Below are 27,241 nucleotides of genomic sequence, written 5' to 3'. Positions count from 1 at the left end.
GTGAGCAATTAACCACACCCCTTAATTGATAGACTGATGAAACAAGAAAAAAAAAAAAAAAAAAGCTATTTAAAAAGTGACAGCAAAAGGCAAATTAAAAACTAAAAGGAAAAGTCCCCAAAATGCACCCCAGCAAACACCTACAGACAGCAAACACATACCAACAGACAGCAAACACCAACAGACAGCAAGACTTGTATACTCGAACACTTGTTTTTAACTCCCACTTAATCCAGCTCCACTTACACCAAGCTCCACAGCTTCAAACTGAGCATGCTCAGACTGAGTCCTACAACAAGTTAAATAGGAACCTGTGAGCAATTAACCACACTCCTTAATTGATAGACTGATGAAACAAAAAAAAAAAAAAAAGCTATTTAAAAAGTGACAGCAAAAGGCAAATTAAAAACTAAAAGGAAAAGTCCCCAAAATGCAACCCAGCAAACACCAACAGACAGCAAACACACACCAACAGACAGCAAACACCAACAGACAGCAAGACTTGTATACTCTAACACTTGTTTTTAACTCCCACTTAATCCAGCTCCACTTACACCAAGCTCCACAGCTTCAAACTGAGCACGCTCAGACTGAGTCCTACAACAAGTTAAATAGGCACCTGTGAGCAATTAACCACACCCCTTAATTGATAGACTGATGAAACAAGAAAAAAAAAAAAAGCTATTTAAAAAGTGACAGCAAAAGGCAAATTAAAAACTAAAAGGAAAAGTCCCCAAAATGCAGCCCAGCAAACACCAACAGACAGCAAACACACACCAACAGACAGCAAACACCAACAGACAGTAAGACTTGTATACTCTAACACTTGTTTTTAACTCCCACTTAATCCAGCTCCACTTACACCAAGCTCCACAGCTTCAAACTGAGCATGCTCAGACTGAGTCCTACAACAAGTTAAATAGGCACCTGTGAGCAATTAACCACACCCCTTAATTGATAGACTGATGAAACAAGAAAAAAAAAAAAAAAAAAGCTATTTAAAAAGTGACAGCAAAAGGCAAATTAAAAACTAAAAGGAAAAGTTCCCAAAATGCAACCCAGCAAACACCAACAGACAGCAAACACACACCAACAGACAGCAAACACCAACAGACAGCAAGACTTGTATACTCTAACACTTGTTTTTAACTCCCACTTAATCCAGCTCCACTTACACCAAGCTCCACAGCTTCAAACTGAGCACGCTCAGACTGAGTCCTACAACAAGTTAAATAGGCACCTGTGAGCAATTAACCACACCCCTTAATTGATAGACTGATGAAACAAGAAAAAAAAAAAGCTATTTAAAAAGTGACAGCAAAAGGCAAATTAAAAACTAAAAGCAAAAGTCCCCAAAATGCAACCCAGCAAACACCAACAGACAGCAAACACACACCAACAGACAGCAAACACCAACAGACAGCAAGACTTGTATACTCTAACACTTGTTTTTAACTCCCACTTAATCCAGCTCCACTTACACCAAGCTCCACAGCTTCAAACTGAGCATGCTCAGACTGAGTCCTACAACAAGTTAAATAGGCACCTGTGAGCAATTAACCACACCCCTTAATTGATAGACTGATGAAACAAGAAAAAAAAAAAAGCTATTTAAAAAGTGACAGCAAAAGGCAAATTAAAAACTAAAAGCAAAAGTCCCCAAAATGCAACCCAGCAAACACCAACAGACAGCAAACACACACCAACAGACAGCAAACACCAACAGACAGCAAGACTTGTATACTCTAACACTTGTTTTTAACTCCCACTTAATCCAGCTCCACTTACACCAAGCTCCGCAGCTTCAAACTGAGCATGCTCAGACTGAGTCCTACAACAAGTTAAATAGGCACCTGTGAGCAATTAACCACACCCCTTAATTGATAGACTGATGAAACAAGAAAAAAAAAAAAGCTATTTAAAAAGTGACAGCAAAAGGCAAATTAAAAACTAAAAGCAAAAGTCCCCAAAATGCAACCCAGCAAACACCAACAGACAGCAAACACACACCAACAGACAGCAAACACCAACAGACAGCAAGACTTGTATACTCTAACACTTGTTTTTAACTCCCACTTAATCCAGCTCCACTTACACCAAGCTCCACAGCTTCAAACTGAGCATGCTCAGACTGAGTCCTACAACAAGTTAAATAGGCACCTGTGAGCAATTAACCACACCCCTTAATTGATAGACTGATGAAACAAGAAAAAAAAAAAAAAGCTATTTAAAAAGTGACAGCAAAAGGCAAATTAAAAACTAAAAGGAAAAGTCCCCAAAATGCAACCCAGCAAACACCAACAGACAGCAAACACACACCAACAGACAGCAAACACCAACAGACAGCAAGACTTGTATACTCTAACACTTGTTTTTAACTCCCACTTAATCCAGCTCCACCTACACCCAGCTCCACAGCTTCAAACTGAGCACGCTCAGACTGAGTCCTACAACAAGTTAAATAGGCACCTGTGAGCAATTAACCACACCCCTTAATTGATAGACTGATGAAACAAGAGAAAAAAAAAAGCTATTTAAAAAGTGACAGCAAAAGGCAAATTAAAAACTAAAAGGAAAAGTCCCCAAAATGCAACCCAGCAAACACCAACAGACAGCAAACACACACCAACAGACAGCAAACACCAACAGACAGCAAGACTTGTATACTCTAACACTTGTTTTTAACTCCCACTTAATCCAGCTCCACTTACACCAAGCTCCACAGCTTCAAACTGAGCATGCTCAGACTGAGTCCTACAACAAGTTAAATAGGCACCTGTGAGCAATTAACCACATCCCTTAATTGATAGACTGATGAATCAAGAAAAAAAAAAAAAAAAAACTATTTAAAAAGTGACAGCAAAAGGCAAATTAAAAACTAAAAGGAAAAGTCCCCAAAATGCAACCCAGCAAACACCAACAGACAGCAAACACACACCAACAGACAGCAAACACCAACAGACAGCAAGACTTGTATACTCTAAAACTTGTTTTTAACTCCCACTTAATCCAGCTCCACTTACACCAAGCTCCACAGCTTCAAACTGAGCACGCTCAGACTGAGTCCTACAACAAGTTAAATAGGCACCTGTGAGCAATTAACCACACCCCTTAATTGATAGACTGATGAAACAAGAAAAAAAAAAAAAAGCTATTTAAAAAATGACAGCAAAAGGCAAATTAAAAACTAAAAGGAAAAGTCCCCAAAATGCAACCCAGCAAACACCAACAGACAGCAAACACACACCAACAGACAGCAAACACCAACAGACAGCAAGACTTGTATACTCTAACACTTGTTTTTAACTCCCACTTAATCCAGCTCCACTTACACCAAGCTCCACAGCTTCAAACTGAGCATGCTCAGACTGAGTCCTACAAGTTAAATAGGCACCTGTGAGCAATTAACCACACCCCTTAATTGATAGACTGATGAAACAAGAAAAAAAAAAAGCTATTTAAAAAGTGACAGCAAAAGGCAAATTAAAAACTAAAAGGAAAAGTCCCCAAAATGCAACCCAGCAAACACCAACAGACAGCAAACACACACCAACAGACAGCAAACACCAACAGACAGCAAGACTTGTATACTCTAACACTTGTTTTTAACTCCCACTTAATCCAGCTCCACTTACACCAAGCTCCGCAGCTTCAAACTGAGCATGCTCAGACTGAGTCCTACAACAAGTTAAATAGGAACCTGTGAGCAATTAACCACACCCCTTAATTGATAGACTGATGAAACAAGAAAAAAAAAAAAAGCTATTTAAAAAGTGACAGCAAAAGGCAAATTAAAAACTAAAAGCAAAAGTCCCCAAAATGCAACCCAGCAAACACCAACAGACAGCAAACACACACCAACAGACAGCAAACACCAACAGACAGCAAGACTTGTATACTCTAACACTTGTTTTTAACTCCCACTTAATCCAGCTCCACTTACACCAAGCTCCACAGCTTCAAACTGAGCATGCTCAGACTGAGTCCTACAACAAGTTAAATAGGCACCTGTGAGCAATTAACCACACCCCTTAATTGATAGACTGATGAAACAAGAAAAAAAAAAAAAAGCTATTTAAAAAGTGACAGCAAAAGGCAAATTAAAAACTAAAAGGAAAAGTCCCCAAAATGCAACCCAGCAAACACCAACAGACAGCAAACACACACCAACAGACAGCAAACACCAACAGACAGCAAGACTTGTATACTCTAACACTTGTTTTTAACTCCCACTTAATCCAGCTCCACCTACACCCAGCTCCACAGCTTCAAACTGAGCACGCTCAGACTGAGTCCTACAACAAGTTAAATAGGCACCTGTGAGCAATTAACCACACCCCTTAATTGATAGACTGATGAAACAAGAGAAAAAAAAAAGCTATTTAAAAAGTGACAGCAAAAGGCAAATTAAAAACTAAAAGGAAAAGTCCCCAAAATGCAACCCAGCAAACACCAACAGACAGCAAACACACACCAACAGACCTCAAACACCAACAGACAGCAAGACTTGTATACTCTAACACTTGTTTTTAACTCCCACTTAATCCAGCTCCACTTACACCAAGCTCCACAGCTTCAAACTGAGCATGCTCAGACTGAGTCCTACAACAAGTTAAATAGGCACCTGTGAGCAATTAACCACACCCCTTAATTGATAGACTGATGAAACAAGAAAAAAAAAAAAAAAAAAGCTATTTAAAAAGTGACAGCAAAAGGCAAATTAAAAACTAAAAGGAAAAGTCCCCAAAATGCACCCCAGCAAACACCTACAGACAGCAAACACATACCAACAGACAGCAAACACCAACAGACAGCAAGACTTGTATACTCGAACACTTGTTTTTAACTCCCACTTAATCCAGCTCCACTTACACCAAGCTCCACAGCTTCAAACTGAGCATGCTCAGACTGAGTCCTACAACAAGTTAAATAGGAACCTGTGAGCAATTAACCACACTCCTTAATTGATAGACTGATGAAACAAAAAAAAAAAAAAAGCTATTTAAAAAGTGACAGCAAAAGGCAAATTAAAAACTAAAAGGAAAAGTCCCCAAAATGCAACCCAGCAAACACCAACAGACAGCAAACACACACCAACAGACAGCAAACACCAACAGACAGCAAGACTTGTATACTCTAACACTTGTTTTTAACTCCCACTTAATCCAGCTCCACTTACACCAAGCTCCACAGCTTCAAACTGAGCACGCTCAGACTGAGTCCTACAACAAGTTAAATAGGCACCTGTGAGCAATTAACCACACCCCTTAATTGATAGACTGATGAAACAAGAAAAAAAAAAAAAGCTATTTAAAAAGTGACAGCAAAAGGCAAATTAAAAACTAAAAGGAAAAGTCCCCAAAATGCAGCCCAGCAAACACCAACAGACAGCAAACACACACCAACAGACAGCAAACACCAACAGACAGTAAGACTTGTATACTCTAACACTTGTTTTTAACTCCCACTTAATCCAGCTCCACTTACACCAAGCTCCACAGCTTCAAACTGAGCATGCTCAGACTGAGTCCTACAACAAGTTAAATAGGCACCTGTGAGCAATTAACCACACCCCTTAATTGATAGACTGATGAAACAAGAAAAAAAAAAAAAAAAGCTATTTAAAAAGTGACAGCAAAAGGCAAATTAAAAACTAAAAGGAAAAGTTCCCAAAATGCAACCCAGCAAACACCAACAGACAGCAAACACACACCAACAGACAGCAAACACCAACAGACAGCAAGACTTGTATACTCTAACACTTGTTTTTAACTCCCACTTAATCCAGCTCCACTTACACCAAGCTCCACAGCTTCAAACTGAGCACGCTCAGACTGAGTCCTACAACAAGTTAAATAGGCACCTGTGAGCAATTAACCACACCCCTTAATTGATAGACTGATGAAACAAGAAAAAAAAAAAAAAGCTATTTAAAAAGTGACAGCAAAAGGCAAATTAAAAACTAAAAGGAAAAGTCCCCAAAATGCAACCCAGCAAACACCAACAGACAGCAAACACACACCAACAGACAGCAAACACCAACAGACAGCAAGACTTGTATACTCTAACACTTGTTTTTAACTCCCACTTAATCCAGCTCCACTTACACCAAGCTCCACAGCTTCAAACTGAGCATGCTCAGACTGAGTCCTACAACAAGTTAAATAGGCACCTGTGAGCAATTAACCACACCCCTTAATTGATAGACTGATGAAACAAGAAAAAAAAAAAAGCTATTTAAAAAGTGACAGCAAAAGGCAAATTAAAAACTAAAAGCAAAAGTCCCCAAAATGCAACCCAGCAAACACCAACAGACAGCAAACACACACCAACAGACAGCAAACACCAACAGACAGCAAGACTTGTATACTCTAACACTTGTTTTTAACTCCCACTTAATCCAGCTCCACTTACACCAAGCTCCGCAGCTTCAAACTGAGCATGCTCAGACTGAGTCCTACAACAAGTTAAATAGGCACCTGTGAGCAATTAACCACACCCCTTAATTGATAGACTGATGAAACAAGAAAAAAAAAAAAAGCTATTTAAAAAGTGACAGCAAAAGGCAAATTAAAAACTAAAAGCAAAAGTCCCCAAAATGCAACCCAGCAAACACCAACAGACAGCAAACACACACCAACAGACAGCAAACACCAACAGACAGCAAGACTTGTATACTCTAACACTTGTTTTTAACTCCCACTTAATCCAGCTCCACTTACACCAAGCTCCACAGCTTCAAACTGAGCATGCTCAGACTGAGTCCTACAACAAGTTAAATAGGCACCTGTGAGCAATTAACCACACCCCTTAATTGATAGACTGATGAAACAAGAAAAAAAAAAAAAGCTATTTAAAAAGTGACAGCAAAAGGCAAATTAAAAACTAAAAGGAAAAGTCCCCAAAATGCAACCCAGCAAACACCAACAGACAGCAAACACACACCAACAGACAGCAAACACCAACAGACAGCAAGACTTGTATACTCTAACACTTGTTTTTAACTCCCACTTAATCCAGCTCCACCTACACCCAGCTCCACAGCTTCAAACTGAGCACGCTCAGACTGAGTCCTACAACAAGTTAAATAGGCACCTGTGAGCAATTAACCACACCCCTTAATTGATAGACTGATGAAACAAGAGAAAAAAAAAAGCTATTTAAAAAGTGACAGCAAAAGGCAAATTAAAAACTAAAAGGAAAAGTCCCCAAAATGCAACCCAGCAAACACCAACAGACAGCAAACACACACCAACAGACAGCAAACACCAACAGACAGCAAGACTTGTATACTCTAACACTTGTTTTTAACTCCCACTTAATCCAGCTCCACTTACACCAAGCTCCACAGCTTCAAACTGAGCATGCTCAGACTGAGTCCTACAACAAGTTAAATAGGCACCTGTGAGCAATTAACCACACCCCTTAATTGATAGACTGATGAAACAAGAAAAAAAAAAAAAAAAAAGCTATTTAAAAAGTGACAGCAAAAGGCAAATTAAAAACTAAAAGGAAAAGTCCCCAAAATGCAACCCAGCAAACACCAACAGACAGCAAACACACACCAACAGACAGCAAACACCAACAGACAGCAAGACTTGTATACTCTAACACTTGTTTTTAACTCCCACTTAATCCAGCTCCACTTACACCAAGCTCCACAGCTTCAAACTGAGCACGCTCAGACTGAGTCCTACAACAAGTTAAATAGGCACCTGTGAGCAATTAACCACACCCCTTAATTGATAGACTGATGAAACAAGAAAAAAAAAAAAAGCTATTTAAAAAGTGACAGCAAAAGGCAAATTAAAAACTAAAAGGAAAAGTCCCCAAAATGCAACCCAGCAAACACCAACAGACAGCAAACACACACCAACAGACAGCAAACACCAACAGACAGCAAGACTTGTATACTCTAACACTTGTTTTTAACTCCCACTTAATCCAGCTCCACTTACACCAAGCTCCACAGCTTCAAACTGAGCATGCTCAGACTGAGTCCTACAAGTTAAATAGGCACCTGTGAGCAATTAACCACACCCCTTAATTGATAGACTGATGAAACAAGAAAAAAAAAAAGCTATTTAAAAAGTGACAGCAAAAGGCAAATTAAAAACTAAAAGGAAAAGTCCCCAAAATGCAACCCAGCAAACACCAACAGACAGCAAACACACACCAACAGACAGCAAACACCAACAGACAGCAAGACTTGTATACTCTAACACTTGTTTTTAACTCCCACTTAATCCAGCTCCACTTACACCAAGCTCCACAGCTTCAAACTGAGCATGCTCAGACTGAGTCCTACAACAAGTTAAATAGGCACCTGTGAGCAATTAACCACACCCCTTAATTGATAGACTGATGAAACAAGAAAAAAAAAAAGCTATTTAAAAAGTGACAGCAAAAGGCAAATTAAAAACTAAAAGGAAAAGTCCCCAAAATGCAACCCAGCAAACACCAACAGACAGCAAACACACACCAACAGACAGCAAACACCAACAGACAGCAAGACTTGTATACTCTAACACTTGTTTTTAACTCCCACTTAATCCAGCTCCACCTACACCCAGCTCCACAGCTTCAAACTGAGCACGCTCAGACTGAGTCCTACAACAAGTTAAATAGGCACCTGTGAGCAATTAACCACACCCCTTAATTGATAGACTGATGAAACAAGAGAAAAAAAAAAGCTATTTAAAAAGTGACAGCAAAAGGCAAATTAAAAACTAAAAGGAAAAGTCCCCAAAATGCAACCCAGCAAACACCAACAGACAGCAAACACACACCAACAGACAGCAAACACCAACAGACAGCAAGACTTGTATACTCTAACACTTGTTTTTAACTCCCACTTAATCCAGCTCCACTTACACCAAGCTCCATAGCTTCAAACTGAGCACGCTCAGAGTGAGTCCTACAACAAGTTAAATAGGCACCTGTGAGCAATTAACCACACCCCTTAATTGATAGACTGATGAAACAAGAAAAAAAAAAAAAAAAGCTATTTAAAAAGTGACAGCAAAAGGCAAATTAAAAACTAAAAGGAAAAGTCCCCAAAATGCACCCCAGCAAACACCTACAGACAGCAAACACATACCAACAGACAGCAAACACCAACAGACAGCAAGACTTGTATACTCGAACACTTGTTTTTAACTCCCACTTAATCCAGCTCCACTTACACCAAGCTCCACAGCTTCAAACTGAGCATGCTCAGACTGAGTCCTACAACAAGTTAAATAGGCACCTGTGAGCAATTAACCACACCCCTTAATTGATAGACTGATGAAAAAAAAAAAAAAAAAAAGCTATTTAAAAAGTGACAGCAAAAGGCAAATTAAAAACTAAAAGGAAAAGTCCCCAAAATGCACCCCAGCAAACACCTACAGACAGCAAACACATACCAACAGACAGCAAACACCAACAGACAGCAAGACTTGTATACTCGAACACTTGTTTTTAACTCCCACTTAATCCAGCTCCACTTACACCAAGCTCCACAGCTTCAAACTGAGCATGCTCAGACTGAGTCCTACAACAAGTTAAATAGGCACCTGTGAGCAATTAACCACACCCCTTAATTGATAGACTGATGAAACAAGAAAAAAAAAAAAAAAAAAAGCTATTTAAAAAGTGACAGCAAAAGGCAAATTAAAAACTAAAAGGAAAAGTCCCCAAAATGCACCCCAGCAAACACCTACAGACAGCAAACACATACCAACAGACAGCAAACACCAACAGACAGCAAGACTTGTATACTCGAACACTTGTTTTTAACTCCCACTTAATCCAGCTCCACTTACACCAAGCTCCACAGCTTCAAACTGAGCATGCTCAGACTGAGTCCTACAACAAGTTAAATAGGCACCTGTGAGCAATTAACCACACCCCTTAATTGATAGACTGATGAAACAAGAGAAAAAAAAAAGCTATTTAAAAAGTGACAGCAAAAGGCAAATTAAAAACTAAAAGGAAAAGTCCCCAAAATGCAACCCAGCAAACACCAACAGACAGCAAACACACACCAACAGACAGCAAACACCAACAGACAGCAAGACTTGTATACTCTAACACTTGTTTTTAACTCCCACTTAATCCAGCTCCACTTACACCAAGCTCCACAGCTTCAAACTGAGCACGCTCAGACTGAGTCCTACAACAAGTTAAATAGGCACCTGTGAGCAATTAACCACACCCCTTAATTGATAGACTGATGAAACAAGAAAAAAAAAAAAAAAGCTATTTAAAAAGTGACAGCAAAAGGCAAATTAAAAACTAAAAGCAAAAGTCCCCAAAATGCAACCCAGCAAACACCAACAGACAGCAAACACACACCAACAGACAGCAAACACCAACAGACAGCAAGACTTGTATACTCTAACACTTGTTTTTAACTCCCACTTAATCCAGCTCCACTTACACCAAGCTCCACAGCTTCAAACTGAGCACGCTCAGACTGAGTCCTACAACAAGTTAAATAGGCACCTGTGAGCAATTAACCACACCCCTTAATTGATAGACTGATGAAACAAGAAAAAAAAAAAAAGCTATTTAAAAAGTGACAGCAAAAGGCAAATTAAAAACTAAAAGGAAAAGTCCCCAAAATGCAACCCAGCAAACACCAACAGACAGCAAACACACACCAACAGACAGCAAACACCAACAGACAGCAAGACTTGTATACTCTAACACTTGTTTTTAACTCCCACTTAATCCAGCTCCACTTACACCAAGCTCCACAGCTTCAAACTGAGCATGCTCAGACTGAGTCCTACAAGTTAAATAGGCACCTGTGAGCAATTAACCACACCCCTTAATTGATAGACTGATGAAACAAGAAAAAAAAAGCTATTTAAAAAGTGACAGCAAAAGGCAAATTAAAAACTAAAAGGAAAAGTCCCCAAAATGCAACCCAGCAAACACCAACAGACAGCAAACACACACCAACAGACAGCAAACACCAACAGACAGCAAGACTTGTATACTCTAACACTTGTTTTTAACTCCCACTTAATCCAGCTCCACTTACACCAAGCTCCACAGCTTCAAACTGAGCATGCTCAGACTGAGTCCTACAACAAGTTAAATAGGCACCTGTGAGCAATTAACCACACCCCTTAATTGATAGACTGATGAAACAAGAAAAAAAAAAAAAAAAAGCTATTTAAAAAGTGACAGCAAAAGGCAAATTAAAAACTAAAAGGAAAAGTCCCCAAAATGCAACCCAGCAAACACCAACAGACAGCAAACACACACCAACAGACAGCAAACACCAACAGACAGCAAGACTTGTATACTCTAACACTTGTTTTTAACTCCCACTTAATCCAGCTCCACTTACACCAAGCTCCACAGCTTCAAACTGAGCACGCTCAGACTGAGTCCTACAACAAGTTAAATAGGCACCTGTGAGCAATTAACCACACCCCTTAATTGATAGACTGATGAAACAAGAAAAAAAAAAAAAGCTATTTAAAAAGTGACAGCAAAAGGCAAATTAAAAACTAAAAGGAAAAGTCCCCAAAATGCAACCCAGCAAACACCAACAGACAGCAAACACACACCAACAGACAGCAAACACCAACAGACAGCAAGACTTGTATACTCTAACACTTGTTTTTAACTCCCACTTAATCCAGCTCCACTTACACCAAGCTCCACAGCTTCAAACTGAGCATGCTCAGACTGAGTCCTACAAGTTAAATAGGCACCTGTGAGCAATTAACCACACCCCTTAATTGATAGACTGATGAAACAAGAAAAAAAAAAAGCTATTTAAAAAGTGACAGCAAAAGGCAAATTAAAAACTAAAAGGAAAAGTCCCCAAAATGCAACCCAGCAAACACCAACAGACAGCAAACACACACCAACAGACAGCAAACACCAACAGACAGCAAGACTTGTATACTCTAACACTTGTTTTTAACTCCCACTTAATCCAGCTCCACTTACACCAAGCTCCACAGCTTCAAACTGAGCATGCTCAGACTGAGTCCTACAACAAGTTAAATAGGCAACTGTGAGCAATTAACCACACCCCTTAATTGATAGACTGATGAAACAAGAAAAAAAAAGCTATTTAAAAAGTGACAGCAAAAGGCAAATTACAAAACTAAAAGCAAAAGTCCCCAAAATGCAACCCAGCAAACACCAACAGACAGCAAACACACACCAACAGACAGCAAACACCAACAGACAGCAAGACTTGTATACTCTAACACTTGTTTTTAACTCCCACTTAATCCAGCTCCACTTACACCAAGCTCCACAGCTTCAAACTGAGCATGCTCAGACTGAGTCCTACAACACGTTAAATAGGCACCTGTGAGCAATTAACCACACCCCTTAATTGATAGACTGATGAAACAAGAAAAAAAAAAAAAAAGCTATTTAAAAAGTGACAGCAAAAGGCAAATTAAAAACTAAAAGGAAAAGTCCCCAAAATGCAACCCAGCAAACACCAACAGACAGCAAACACACACCAACAGACAGCAAACACCAACAGACAGCAAGACTTGTATACTCTAACACTTGTTTTTAACTCCCACTTAATCCAGCTCCACTTACACCAAGCTCCACAGCTTCAAACTGAGCATGCTCAGACTGAGTCCTACAACAAGTTAAATAGGCACCTGTGAGCAATTAACCACACCCCTTAATTGATAGACTGATGAAACAAGAAAAAAAAAAAAAAAGCTATTTAAAAAGTGACAGCAAAAGGCAAATTAAAAACTAAAAGCAAAAGTCCCCAAAATGCAACCCAGCAAACACCAACAGACAGCAAACACACACCAACAGACAGCAAACACCAACAGACAGCAAGACTTGTATACTCTAACACTTGTTTTTAACTCCCACTTAATCCAGCTCCACTTACACCAAGCTCCACAGCTTCAAACTAAGCACGCTCAGACTGAGTCCTACAAGTTAAATAGGCACCTGTGAGCAATTAACCACACCCCTTAATTGATAGACTGATGAAACAAGAAAAAAAAAAAGCTATTTAAAAAGTGACAGCAAAAGGCAAATTAAAAACTAAAAGGAAAAGTCCCCAAAATGCAACCCAGCAAACACCAACAGACAGCAAACACACACCAACAGACAGCAAACACCAACAGACAGCAAGACTTGTATACTCTAACACTTGTTTTTAACTCCCACTTAATCCAGCTCCACTTACACCAAGCTCCACAGCTTCAAACTGAGCATGCTCAGACTGAGTCCTACAACAAGTTAAATAGTCACCTGTGAGCAATTAACCACACCCCTTAATTGATAGACTGATGAAACAAGAAAAAAAAAAAAAAAAAGCTATTTAAAAAGTGACAGCAAAAGGCAAATTAATAACTAAAAGGAAAAGTCCCCAAAATGCAACCCAGCAAACACCAACAGACAGCAAACACACACCAACAGACAGCAAACACCAACAGACAGCAAGACTTGTATACTCTAACACTTGTTTTTAACTCCCACTTAATCCAGCTCCACTTACACCAAGCTCCACAGCTTCAAACTGAGCATGCTCAGACTGAGTCCTACAACAAGTTAAATAGGCACCTGTGAGCAATTAACCACACCCCTTAATTGATAGACTGATGAAACAAGAAAAAAAAAAGCTATTTAAAAAGTGACAGCAAAAGGCAAATTAAAAACTAAAAGGAAAAGTCCCCAAAATGCAACCCAGCAAACACCAACAGACAGCAAACACACACCAACAGACAGCAAACACCAACAGACAGCAAGACTTGTATACTCTAACACTTGTTTTTAACTCCCACTTAATCCAGCTCCACTTACACCAAGCTCCACAGCTTCAAACTGAGCATGCTCAGACTGAGTCCTACAACAAGTTAAATAGGCACCTGTGAGCAATTAACCACACCCCTTAATTGATAGACTGATGAAACAAGAAAAAAAAAAAAAAGCTATTTAAAAAGTGACAGCAAAAGGCAAATTAAAAACTAAAAGCAAAAGTCCCCAAAATGCAACCCAGCAAACACCAACAGACAGCAAACACACACCAACAGACAGCAAACACCAACAGACAGCAAGACTTGTATACTCTAACACTTGTTTTTAACTCCCACTTAATCCAGCTCCACTTACACCAAGCTCCACAGCTTCAAACTAAGCACGCTCAGACTGAGTCCTACAAGTTAAATAGGCACCTGTGAGCAATTAACCACACCCCTTAATTGATAGACTGATGAAACAAGAAAAAAAAAAAAGCTATTTAAAAAGTGACAGCAAAAGGCAAATTAAAAACTAAAAGGAAAAGTCCCCAAAATGCAACCCAGCAAACACCAACAGACAGCAAACACACACCAACAGACAGCAAACACCAACAGACAGCAAGACTTGTATACTCTAACACTTGTTTTTAACTCCCACTTAATCCAGCTCCACTTACACCAAGCTCCACAGCTTCAAACTGAGCATGCTCAGACTGAGTCCTACAACAAGTTAAATAGGCACCTGTGAGCAATTAACCACACCCCTTAATTGATAGACTGATGAAACAAGAAAAAAAAAAAAAAAAAAAGCTATTTAAAAAGTGACAGCAAATGGCAAATTAAAAACTAAAAGGAAAAGTCCCCAAAATGCAACCCAGCAAACACCAACAGACAGCAAACACACACCAACAGACAGCAAACACCAACAGACAGCAAGACTTGTATACTCTAACACTTGTTTTTAACTCCCACTTAATCCAGCTCCACTTACACCAAGCTCCACAGCTTCAAACTGAGCACGCTCAGACTGAGTCCTACAACAAGTTAAATAGGCACCTGTGAGCAATTAACCACACCCCTTAATTGATAGACTGATGAAACAAGAAAAAAAAAAAAAGCTATTTAAAAAGTGACAGCAAAAGGCAAATTAAAAACTAAAAGGAAAAGTCCCCAAAATGCAACCCAGCAAACACCAACAGACAGCAAACACACACCAACAGACAGCAAACACCAACAGACAGCAAGACTTGTATACTCTAACACTTGTTTTTAACTCCCACTTAATCCAGCTCCACTTACACCAAGCTCCACAGCTTCAAACTGAGCACGCTCAGACTGAGTCCTACAACAAGTTAAATAGGCACCTGTGAGCAATTAACCACACCCCTTAATTGATAGACTGATGAAACAAGAAAAAAAAAAAAAGCTATTTAAAAAGTGACAGCAAAAGGCAAATTAAAAACTAAAAGGAAAAGTCCCCAAAATGCAACCCAGCAAACACCAACAGACAGCAAACACACACCAACAGACAGCAAACACCAACAGACAGCAAGACTTGTATACTCTAACACTTGTTTTTAACTCCCACTTAATCCAGCTCCACTTACACCAAGCTCCACAGCTTCAAACTGAGCACGCTCAGACTGAGTCCTACAACAAGTTAAATAGGCACCTGTGAGCAATTAACCACACCCCTTAATTGATAGACTGATGAAACAAGAAAAAAAAAAAAAAAGCTATTTAAAAAGTGACAGCAAAAGGCAAATTAAAAACTAAAAGGAAAAGTCCCCAAAATGCAACCCAGCAAACACCAACAGACAGCAAACACACACCAACAGACAGCAAACACCAACAGACAGCAAGACTTGTATACTCTAACACTTGTTTTTAACTCCCACTTAATCCAGCTCCACTTACACCAAGCTCCACAGCTTCAAACTGAGCACGCTCAGACTGAGTCCTACAACAAGTTAAATAGGCACCTGTGAGCAATTAACCACACCCCTTAATTGATAGACTGATGAAACAAGAAAAAAAAAAAAAAAGCTATTTAAAAAGTGACAGCAAAAGGCAAATTAAAAACTAAAAGGAAAAGTCCCCAAAATGCAACCCAGCAAACACCAACAGACAGCAAACACACACCAACAGACAGCAAACACCAACAGACAGCAAGACTTGTATACTCTAACACTTGTTTTTAACTCCCACTTAATCCAGCTCCACTTACACCAAGCTCCACAGCTTCAAACTGAGCATGCTCAGACTGAGTCCTACAAGTTAAATAGGCACCTGTGAGCAATTAACCACACCCCTTAATTGATAGACTGATGAAACAAGAAAAAAAAAAAGCTATTTAAAAAGTGACAGCAAAAGGCAAATTAAAAACTAAAAGGAAAAGTCCCCAAAATGCAACCCAGCAAACACCAACAGACAGCAAACACACACCAACAGACAGCAAACACCAACAGACAGCAAGACTTGTATACTCTAACACTTGTTTTTAACTCCCACTTAATCCAGCTCCACTTACACCAAGCTCCACAGCTTCAAACTGAGCATGCTCAGACTGAGTCCTACAACAAGTTAAATAGGCACCTGTGAGCAATTAACCACACCCCTTAATTGATAGACTGATGAAACAAGAAAAAAAAAAAAAAAAAGCTATTTAAAAAGTGACAGCAAAAGGCAAATTAAAAACTAAAAGGAAAAGTCCCCAAAATGCAACCCAGCAAACACCAACAGACAGCAAACACACACCAACAGACAGCAAACACCAACAGACAGCAAGACTTGTATACTCTAACACTTGTTTTTAACTCCCACTTAATCCAGCTCCACTTACACCAAGCTCCACAGCTTCAAACTGAGCACGCTCAGACTGAGTCCTACAACAAGTTAAATAGGCACCTGTGAGCAATTAACCACACCCCTTAATTGATAGACTGATGAAACAAGAAAAAAAAAAAAAAAGCTATTTAAAAAGTGACAGCAAAAGGCAAATTAAAAACTAAAAGGAAAAGTCCCCAAAATGCAACCCAGCAAACACCAACAGACAGCAAACACACACCAACAGACAGCAAACACCAACAGACAGCAAGACTTGTATACTCTAACACTTGTTTTTAACTCCCACTTAATCCAGCTCCACTTACACCAAGCTCCACAGCTTCAAACTGAGCATGCTCAGACTGAGTCCTACAAGTTAAATAGGCACCTGTGAGCAATTAACCACACCCCTTAATTGATAGACTGATGAAACAAGAAAAAAAAAAAGCTATTTAAAAAGTGACAGCAAAAGGCAAATTAAAAACTAAAAGGAAAAGTCCCCAAAATGCAACCCAGCAAACACCAACAGACAGCAAACACACACCAACAGACAGCAAACACCAACAGACAGCAAGACTTGTATACTCTAACACTTGTTTTTAACTCCCACTTAATCCAGCTCCACTTACACCAAGCTCCACAGCTTCAAACTGAGCATGCTCAGACTGAGTCCTACAACAAGTTAAATAGGCAACTGTGAGCAATTAACCACACCCCTTAATTGATAGACTGATGAAACAAGAAAAAAAAAGCTATTTAAAAAGTGACAGCAAAAGGCAAATTACAAAACTAAAAGCAAAAGTCCCCAAAATGCAACCCAGCAAACACCAACAGACAGCAAACACACACCAACAGACAGCAAACACCAACAGACAGCAAGACTTGTATACTCTAACACTTGTTTTTAACTCCCACTTAATCCAGCTCCACTTACACCAAGCTCCACAGCTTCAAACTGAGCATGCTCAGACTGAGTCCTACAACAAGTTAAATAGGCAACTGTGAGCAATTAACCACACCCCTTAATTGATAGACTGATGAAACAAGAAAAAAAAAGCTATTTAAAAAGTGACAGCAAAAGGCAAATTACAAAACTAAAAGCAAAAGTCCCCAAAATGCAACCCAGCAAACACCAACAGACAGCAAACACACACCAACAGACAGCAAACACCAACAGACAGCAAGACTTGTATACTCTAACACTTGTTTTTAACTCCCACTTAATCCAGCTCCACTTACACCAAGCTCCACAGCTTCAAACTGAGCATGCTCAGACTGAGTCCTACAACACGTTAAATAGGCACCTGTGAGCAATTAACCACACCCCTTAATTGATAGACTGATGAAACAAGAAAAAAAAAAAAAAAGCTATTTAAAAAGTGACAGCAAAAGGCAAATTAAAAACTAAAAGGAAAAGTCCCCAAAATGCAACCCAGCAAACACCAACAGACAGCAAACACACACCAACAGACAGCAAACACCAACAGACAGCAAGACTTGTATACTCTAACACTTGTTTTTAACTCCCACTTAATCCAGCTCCACTTACACCAAGCTCCACAGCTTCAAACTGAGCATGCTCAGACTGAGTCCTACAACAAGTTAAATAGGCACCTGTGAGCAATTAACCACACCCCTTAATTGATAGACTGATGAAACAAGAAAAAAAAAAAAAAAGCTATTTAAAAAGTGACAGCAAAAGGCAAATTAAAAACTAAAAGCAAAAGTCCCCAAAATGCAACCCAGCAAACACCAACAGACAGCAAACACACACCAACAGACAGCAAACACCAACAGACAGCAAGACTTGTATACTCTAACACTTGTTTTTAACTCCCACTTAATCCAGCTCCACTTACACCAAGCTCCACAGCTTCAAACTGAGCACGCTCAGACTGAGTCCTACAACAAGTTAAATAGGCACCTGTGAGCAATTAACCACACCCCTTAATTGATAGACTGATGAAACAAGAAAAAAAAAAAAAGCTATTTAAAAAGTGACAGCAAAAGGCAAATTAAAAACTAAAAGGAAAAGTCCCCAAAATGCAACCCAGCAAACACCAACAGACAGCAAACACACACCAACAGACAGCAAACACCAACAGACAGCAAGACTTGTATACTCTAACACTTGTTTTTAACTCCCACTTAATCCAGCTCCACTTACACCAAGCTCCACAGCTTCAAACTAAGCACGCTCAGACTGAGTCCTACAAGTTAAATAGGCACCTGTGAGCAATTAACCACACCCCTTAATTGATAGACTGATGAAACAAGAAAAAAAAAAGCTATTTAAAAAGTGACAGCAAAAGGCAAATTAAAAACTAAAAGGAAAAGTCCCCAAAATGCAACCCAGCAAACACCAACAGACAGCAAACACACACCAACAGACAGCAAACACCAACAGACAGCAAGACTTGTATACTCTAACACTTGTTTTTAACTCCCACTTAATCCAGCTCCACTTACACCAAGCTCCACAGCTTCAAACTGAGCATGCTCAGACTGAGTCCTACAACAAGTTAAATAGGCACCTGTGAGCAATTAACCACACCCCTTAATTGATAGACTGATGAAACAAGAAAAAAAAAAAAAAAGCTATTTAAAAAGTGACAGCAAAAGGCAAATTAAAAACTAAAAGGAAAAGTCCCCAAAATGCAACCCAGCAAACACCAACAGACAGCAAACACACACCAACAGACAGCAAACACCAACAGACAGCAAGACTTGTATACTCTAACACTTGTTTTTAACTCCCACTTAATCCAGCTCCACTTACACCAAGCTCCACAGCTTCAAACTGAGCACGCTCAGACTGAGTCCTACAACAAGTTAAATAGGCACCTGTGAGCAATTAACCACACCCCTTAATTGATAGACTGATGAAACAAGAGAAAAAAAAAAGCTATTTAAAAAGTGACAGCAAAAGGCAAATTAAAAACTAAAAGGAAAAGTCCCCAAAATGCAACCCAGCAAACACCAACAGACAGCAAACACACACCAACAGACAGCAAACACCAACAGACAGCAAGACTTGTATACTCTAACACTTGTTTTTAACTCCCACTTAATCCAGCTCCACTTACACCAAGCTCCACAGCTTCAAACTGAGCATGCTCAGACTGAGTCCTACAACAAGTTAAATAGTCACCTGTGAGCAATTAACCACACCCCTTAATTGATAGACTGATGAAACAAGAAAAAAAAAAAAAAAAAAAAGCTATTTAAAAAGTGACAGCAAAAGGCAAATTAATAACTAAAAGGAAAAGTCCCCAAAATGCAACCCAGCAAACACCAACAGACAGCAAACACACACCAACAGACAGCAAACACCAACAGACAGCAAGACTTGTATACTCTAACACTTGTTTTTAACTCCCACTTAATCCAGCTCCACTTACACCAAGCTCCACAGCTTCAAACTGAGCACGCTCAGACTGAGTCCTACAACAAGTTAAATAGGCACCTGTGAGCAATTAACCACACCCCTTAATTGATAGACTGATGAAACAAGAAAAAAAAAAAAAAAAAGCTATTTAAAAAGTGACAGCAAAAGGCAAATTAAAAACTAAAAGGAAAAGTCCCCAAAATGCAACCCAGCAAACACCAACAGACAGCAAACACACACCAACAGCCAGCAAACACCAACAGACAGCAAGACTTGTATACTCTAACACTTGTTTTTAACTCCCACTTAATCCAGCTCCACTTACACCAAGCTCCACAGCTTCAAACTGAGCATGCTCAGACTGAGTCCTACAACAAGTTAAATAGGCACCTGTGAGCAATTAACCACACCCCTTAATTGATAGACTGATGAAACAAGAAAAAAAAAAGCTATTTAAAAAGTGACAGCAAAAGGCAAATTAAAAACTAAAAGGAAAAGTCCCCAAAATGCAACCCAGCAAACACCAACAGACAGCAAACACACACCAACAGACAGCAAACACCAACAGACAGCAAGACTTGTATACTCTAACACTTGTTTTTAACTCCCACTTAATCCAGCTCCACTTACACCAAGCTCCACAGCTTCAAACTGAGCATGCTCAGACTGAGTCCTACAACAAGTTAAATAGGCACCTGTGAGCAATTAACCACACCCCTTAATTGATAGACTGATGAAACAAGAAAAAAAAAAAAAAGCTATTTAAAAAGTGACAGCAAAAGGCAAATTAAAAACTAAAAGCAAAAGTCCCCAAAATGCAACCCAGCAAACACCAACAGACAGCAAACACACACCAACAGACAGCAAACACCAACAGACAGCAAGACTTGTATACTCTAACACTTGTTTTTAACTCCCACTTAATCCAGCTCCACTTACACCAAGCTCCACAGCTTCAAACTGAGCAGGCTCAGACTGAGTCCTACAACAAGTTAAATAGGCACCTGTGAGCAATTAACCACACCCCTTAATTGATAGACTGATGAAACAAGAAAAAAAAAAAAGCTATTTAAAAAGTGACAGCAAAAGGCAAATTGAAAACTAAAAGGAAAAGTCCCCAAAATGCAACCCAGCAAACACCAACAGACAGCAAACACACACCAACAGACAGCAAACACCAACAGACAGCAAGACTTGTATACTCTAACACTTGTTTTTAACTCCCACTTAATCCAGCTCCACTTACACCAAGATCCACAGCTTCAAACTAAGCACACTCAGACTGAGTCCTACAAGTTAAATAGGCACCTGTGAGCAATTAACCACACCCCTTAATTGATAGACTGATGAAACAAGAAAAAAAAAAAAGCTATTTAAAAAGTGACAGCAAAAGGCAAATTAAAAACTAAAAGGAAAAGTCCCCAAAATGCAACCCAGCAAACACCAACAGACAGCAAACACACACCAACAGACAGCAAACACCAACAGACAGCAAGACTTGTATACTCTAACACTTGTTTTTAACTCCCACTTAATCCAGCTCCACTTACACCAAGCTCCACAGCTTCAAACTGAGCATGCTCAGACTGAGTCCTACAACAAGTTAAATAGGCACCTGTGAGCAATTAACCACACCCCTTAATTGATAGACTGATGAAACAAGAAAAAAAAAAAAAAAAAAAGCTATTTAAAAAGTGACAGCAAATGGCAAATTAAAAACTAAAAGGAAAAGTCCCCAAAATGCAACCCAGCAAACACCAACAGACAGCAAACACACACCAACAGACAGCAAACACCAACAGACAGCAAGACTTGTATACTCTAACACTTGTTTTTAACTCCCACTTAATCCAGCTCCACTTACACCAAGCTCCACAGCTTCAAACTGAGCACGCTCAGACTGAGTCCTACAACAAGTTAAATAGGCACCTGTGAGCAATTAACCACACCCCTTAATTGATAGACTGATGAAACAAGAAAAAAAAAAGCTATTTAAAAAGTGACAGCAAAAGGCAAATTAAAAACTAAAAGGAAAAGTCCCCAAAATGCAACCCAGCAAACACCAACAGACAGCAAACACACACCAACAGACAGCAAACACCAACAGACAGCAAGACTTGTATACTCTAACACTTGTTTTTAACTCCCACTTAATCCAGCTCCACTTACACCAAGCTCCACAGCTTCAAACTGAGCACGCTCAGACTGAGTCCTACAACAAGTTAAATAGGCACCTGTGAGCAATTAACCACACCCCTTAATTGATAGACTGATGAAACAAGAGAAAAAAAAAAAGCTATTTAAAAAGTGACAGCAAAAGGCAAATTAAAAACTAAAAGGAAAAGTCCCCAAAATGCAACCCAGCAAACACCAACAGACAGCAAACACACACCAACAGACAGCAAACACCAACAGACAGCAAGACTTGTATACTCTAACACTTGTTTTTAACTCCCACTTAATCCAGCTCCACTTACACCAAGCTCCACAGCTTCAAACTGAGCATGCTCAGACTGAGTCCTACAACAAGTTAAATAGGCACCTGTGAGCAATTAACCACACCCCTTAATTGATAGACTGATGAAACAAGAAAAAAAAAAAAGCTATTTAAAAAGTGACAGCAAAAGGCAAATTAAAAACTAAAAGGAAAAGTCCCCAAAATGCAACCCAGCAAACACCAACAGACAGCAAACACACACCAACAGACAGCAAACACCAACAGACAGCAAGACTTGTATACTCTAACACTTGTTTTTAACTCCCACTTAATCCAGCTCCACTTACACCAAGCTCCACAGCTTCAAACTGAGCATGCTCAGACTGAGTCCTACAACACGTTAAATAGGCACCTGTGAGCAATTAACCACACCCCTTAATTGATAGACTGATGAAACAAGAAAAAAAAAAAAAAAATATTTAAAAAGTGACAGCAAAAGGCAAATTAAAAACTAAAAGGAAAAGTCCCCAAAATGCAACCCAGCAAACACCAACAGACAGCAAACACACACCAACAGACAGCAAACACCAACAGACAGCAAGACTTGTATACTCTAACACTTGTTTTTAACTCCCACTTAATCCAGCTCCACTTACACCAAGCTCCACAGCTTCAAACTGAGCATGCTCAGACTGAGTCCTACAACAAGTTAAATAGGCACCTGAGAGCAATTAACCACACCCCTTAATTGATAGACTGATGAAACAAGAAAAAAAAAAAAAAAGCTATTTAAAAAGTGACAGCAAAAGGCAAATTAAAAACTAAAAGCAAAAGTCCCCAAAATGCAACCCAGCAAACACCAACAGACAGCAAACACACACCAACAGACAGCAAACACCAACAGACAGCAAGACTTGTATACTCTAACACTTGTTTTTAACTCCCACTTAATCCAGCTCCACTTACACCAAGCTCCACAGCTTCAAACTGAGCAGGCTCAGACTGAGTCCTACAACAAGTTAAATAGGCACCTGTGAGCAATTAACCACACCCCTTAATTGATAGACTGATGAAACAAGAAAAAAAAAAAAGCTATTTAAAAAGTGACAGCAAAAGGCAAATTGAAAACTAAAAGGAAAAGTCCCCAAAATGCAACCCAGCAAACACCAACAGACAGCAAACACACACCAACAGACAGCAAACACCAACAGACAGCAAGACTTGTATACTCTAACACTTGTTTTTAACTCCCACTTAATCCAGCTCCACTTACACCAAGATCCACAGCTTCAAACTAAGCACACTCAGACTGAGTCCTACAAGTTAAATAGGCACCTGTGAGCAATTAACCACACCCCTTAATTGATAGACTGATGAAACAAGAAAAAAAAAAAAGCTATTTAAAAAGTGACAGCAAAAGGCAAATTAAAAACTAAAAGGAAAAGTCCCCAAAATGCAACCCAGCAAACACCAACAGACAGCAAACACACACCAACAGACAGCAAACACCAACAGACAGCAAGACTTGTATACTCTAACACTTGTTTTTAACTCCCACTTAATCCAGCTCCACTTACACCAAGCTCCACAGCTTCAAACTGAGCATGCTCAGACTGAGTCCTACAACAAGTTAAATAGGCACCTGTGAGCAATTAACCACACCCCTTAATTGATAGACTGATGAAACAAGAAAAAAAAAAAAGCTATTTAAAAAGTGACAGCAAAAGGCAAATTAAAAACTAAAAGCAAAAGTCCCCAAAATGCAACCCAGCAAACACCAACAGACAGCAAACACACACCAACAGACAGCAAACACCAACAGACAGCAAGACTTGTATACTCTAACATTTGTTTTTAACTCCCACTTAATCCAGCTACACTTACACCAAGCTCCACAGCTTCAAACTGAGCATGCTCAGACTGAGTCCTACAACAAGTTAAATAGGCACCTGTGAGCAATTAACCACACCCCTTAATTGATAGACTGATGAAACAAGAAAAAAAAAAAGCTATTTAAAAAGTGACAGCAAAAGGCAAATTAAAAACTAAAAGCAAAAGTCCCCAAAATGCAACCCGGCAAACACCAACAGACAGCAAACACACACCAACAGACAGCAAACACCAACAGACAGCAAGACTTGTATACTCTAACACTTGTTTTTAACTCCCACTTAATCCAGCTCCACTTACACCAAGCTCCACAGCTTCAAACTGAGCATGCTCAGACTGAGTCCTACAACAAGTTAAATAGGCACCTGTGAGCAATTAACCACACCCCTTAATTGATAGACTGATGAAACAAGAAAAAAAAAAAAAAGCTATTTAAAAAGTGACAGCAAAAGGCAAATTAAAAACTAAAAGCAAAAGTCCCCAAAATGCAACCCAGCAAACACCAACAGACAGCAAACACACACCAACAGACAGCAAACACCAACAGACAGCAAGACTTGTATACTCTAACACTTGTTTTTAACTCCCACTTAATCCAGCTCCACTTACACCAAGCTCCACAGCTTCAAACTGAGCACGCTCAGACTGAGTCCTACAACAAGTTAAATAGGCACCTGTGAGCAATTAACCACACCCCTTAATTGATAGACTGATGAAACAAGAAAAAAAAAAAAAAGCTATTTAAAAAGTGACAGCAAAAGGCAAATTAAAAACTAAAAGGAAAAGTCCCCAAAATGCAACCCAGCAAACACCAACAGACAGCAAACACACACCAACAGACAGCAAACACCAACAGACAGCAAGACTTGTATACTCTAACACTTGTTTTTAACTGCCACTTAATCCAGCTCCACTTACACCAAGCTCCACAGCTTCAAACTGAGCATGCTCAGACTGAGTCCTACAACAAGTTAAATAGGCACCTGTGAGCAATTAACCACACCCCTTAATTGATAGACTGATGAAACAAGAAAAAAAAAAAAAAAACTATTTAAAAAGTGACAGCAAAAGGCAAATTAAAAACTAAAAGGAAAAGTCCCCAAAATGCAACCCAGCAAACACCAACAGACAGCAAACACACACCAACAGACAGCAAACACCAATAGACAGCAAGACTTGTATACTCTAACACTTGTTTTTAACTCCCACTTAATCCAGCTCCACTTACACCAAGCTCCACAGCTTCAAACTGAGCACGCTCAGACTGAGTCCTACAACAAGTTAAATAGGCACCTGTGAGCAATTAACCACACCCCTTAATTGATAGACTGATGAAACAAGAAAAAAAAAAAAAAAAGCTATTTAAAAAGTGACAGCAAAAGGCAAATTAAAAACTAAAAGGAAAAGTCCCCAAAATGCAACCCAGCAAACACCAACAGACAGCAAACACACACCAACAGACAGCAAACACCAACAGACAGCAAGACTTGTATACTCTAACACTTGTTTTTAACTCCCACTTAATCCAGCTCCACTTACACCAAGCTCCACAGCTTCAAACTGAGCATGCTCAGACTGAGTCCTACAACAAGTTAAATAGGCACCTGTGAGCAATTAACCACACCCCTTAATTGATAGACTGATGAAACAAGAAAAAAAAAAAAAAAAAAGCTATTTAAAAAGTGACAGCAAAAGGCAAATTAAAAACTAAAAGGAAAGGTCCCCAAAATGCACCCCAGCAAACACCTACAGACAGCAAACACATACCAACAGACAGCAAACACCAACAGACAGCAAGACTTGTATACTCGAACACTTGTTTTTAACTCCCACTTAATCCAGCTCCACTTACACCAAGCTCCACAGCTTCAAACTGAGCATGTTCAGACTGAGTCCTACAACAAGTTAAATAGGCACCTGTGAGCAATTAACCACACTCCTTAATTGATAGACTGATGAAACAAAAAAAAAAAAGCTATTTAAAAAGTGACAGCAAAAGGCAAATTAAAAACTAAAAGGAAAAGTCCCCAAAATGCAACCCAGCAAACACCAACAGACAGCAAACACACACCAACAGACAGCAAACACCAACAGACAGCAAGACTTGTATACTCTAACACTTGTTTTTAACTCCCACTTAATCCAGCTCCACTTACACCAAGCTCCACAGCTTCAAACTGAGCATGCTCAGACTGAGTCCTACAACAAGTTAAATAGGCACCTGTGAGCAATTAACCACACCCCTTAATTGATAGACTGATGAAACAAGAAAAAAAAAAAAAGCTATTTAAAAAGTGACAGCAAAAGGCAAATTAAAAACTAAAAGCAAAAGTCCCCAAAATGCAACCCAGCAAACACCAACAGACAGCAAACACACACCAACAGACAGCAAACACCAACAGACAGCAAGACTTGTATACTCTAACACTTGTTTTTAACTCCCACTTAATCCAGCTCCACTTACACCAAGCTCCGCAGCTTCAAACTGAGCATGCTCAGACTGAGTCCTACAACAAGTTAAATAGGCACCTGTGAGCAATTAACCACACCCCTTAATTGATAGACTGATGAAACAAGAAAAAAAAAAAAAGCTATTTAAAAAGTGACAGCAAAAGGCAAATTAAAAACTAAAAGCAAAAGTCCCCAAAATGCAACCCAGCAAACACCAACAGACAGCAAACACATACCAACAGACAGCAAACACCAACAGACAGCAAGACTTGTATACTCGAACACTTGTTTTTAACTCCCACTTAATCCAGCTCCACTTACACCAAGCTCCACAGCTTCAAACTGAGCATGTTCAGACTGAGTCCTACAACAAGTTAAATAGGCACCTGTGAGCAATTAACCACACTCCTTAATTGATAGACTGATGAAACAAAAAAAAAAAAGCTATTTAAAAAGTGACAGCAAAAGGCAAATTAAAAACTAAAAGGAAAAGTCCCCAAAATGCAACCCAGC

Source organism: Aquarana catesbeiana, linkage group LG02, assembly GCF_042186555.1.
Source record: "Aquarana catesbeiana isolate 2022-GZ linkage group LG02, ASM4218655v1, whole genome shotgun sequence".
In the NCBI taxonomy this organism is placed as follows: Eukaryota; Metazoa; Chordata; class Amphibia; order Anura; family Ranidae; genus Aquarana; species Aquarana catesbeiana.
This window is presented reverse-complemented; position numbering follows the sequence as displayed.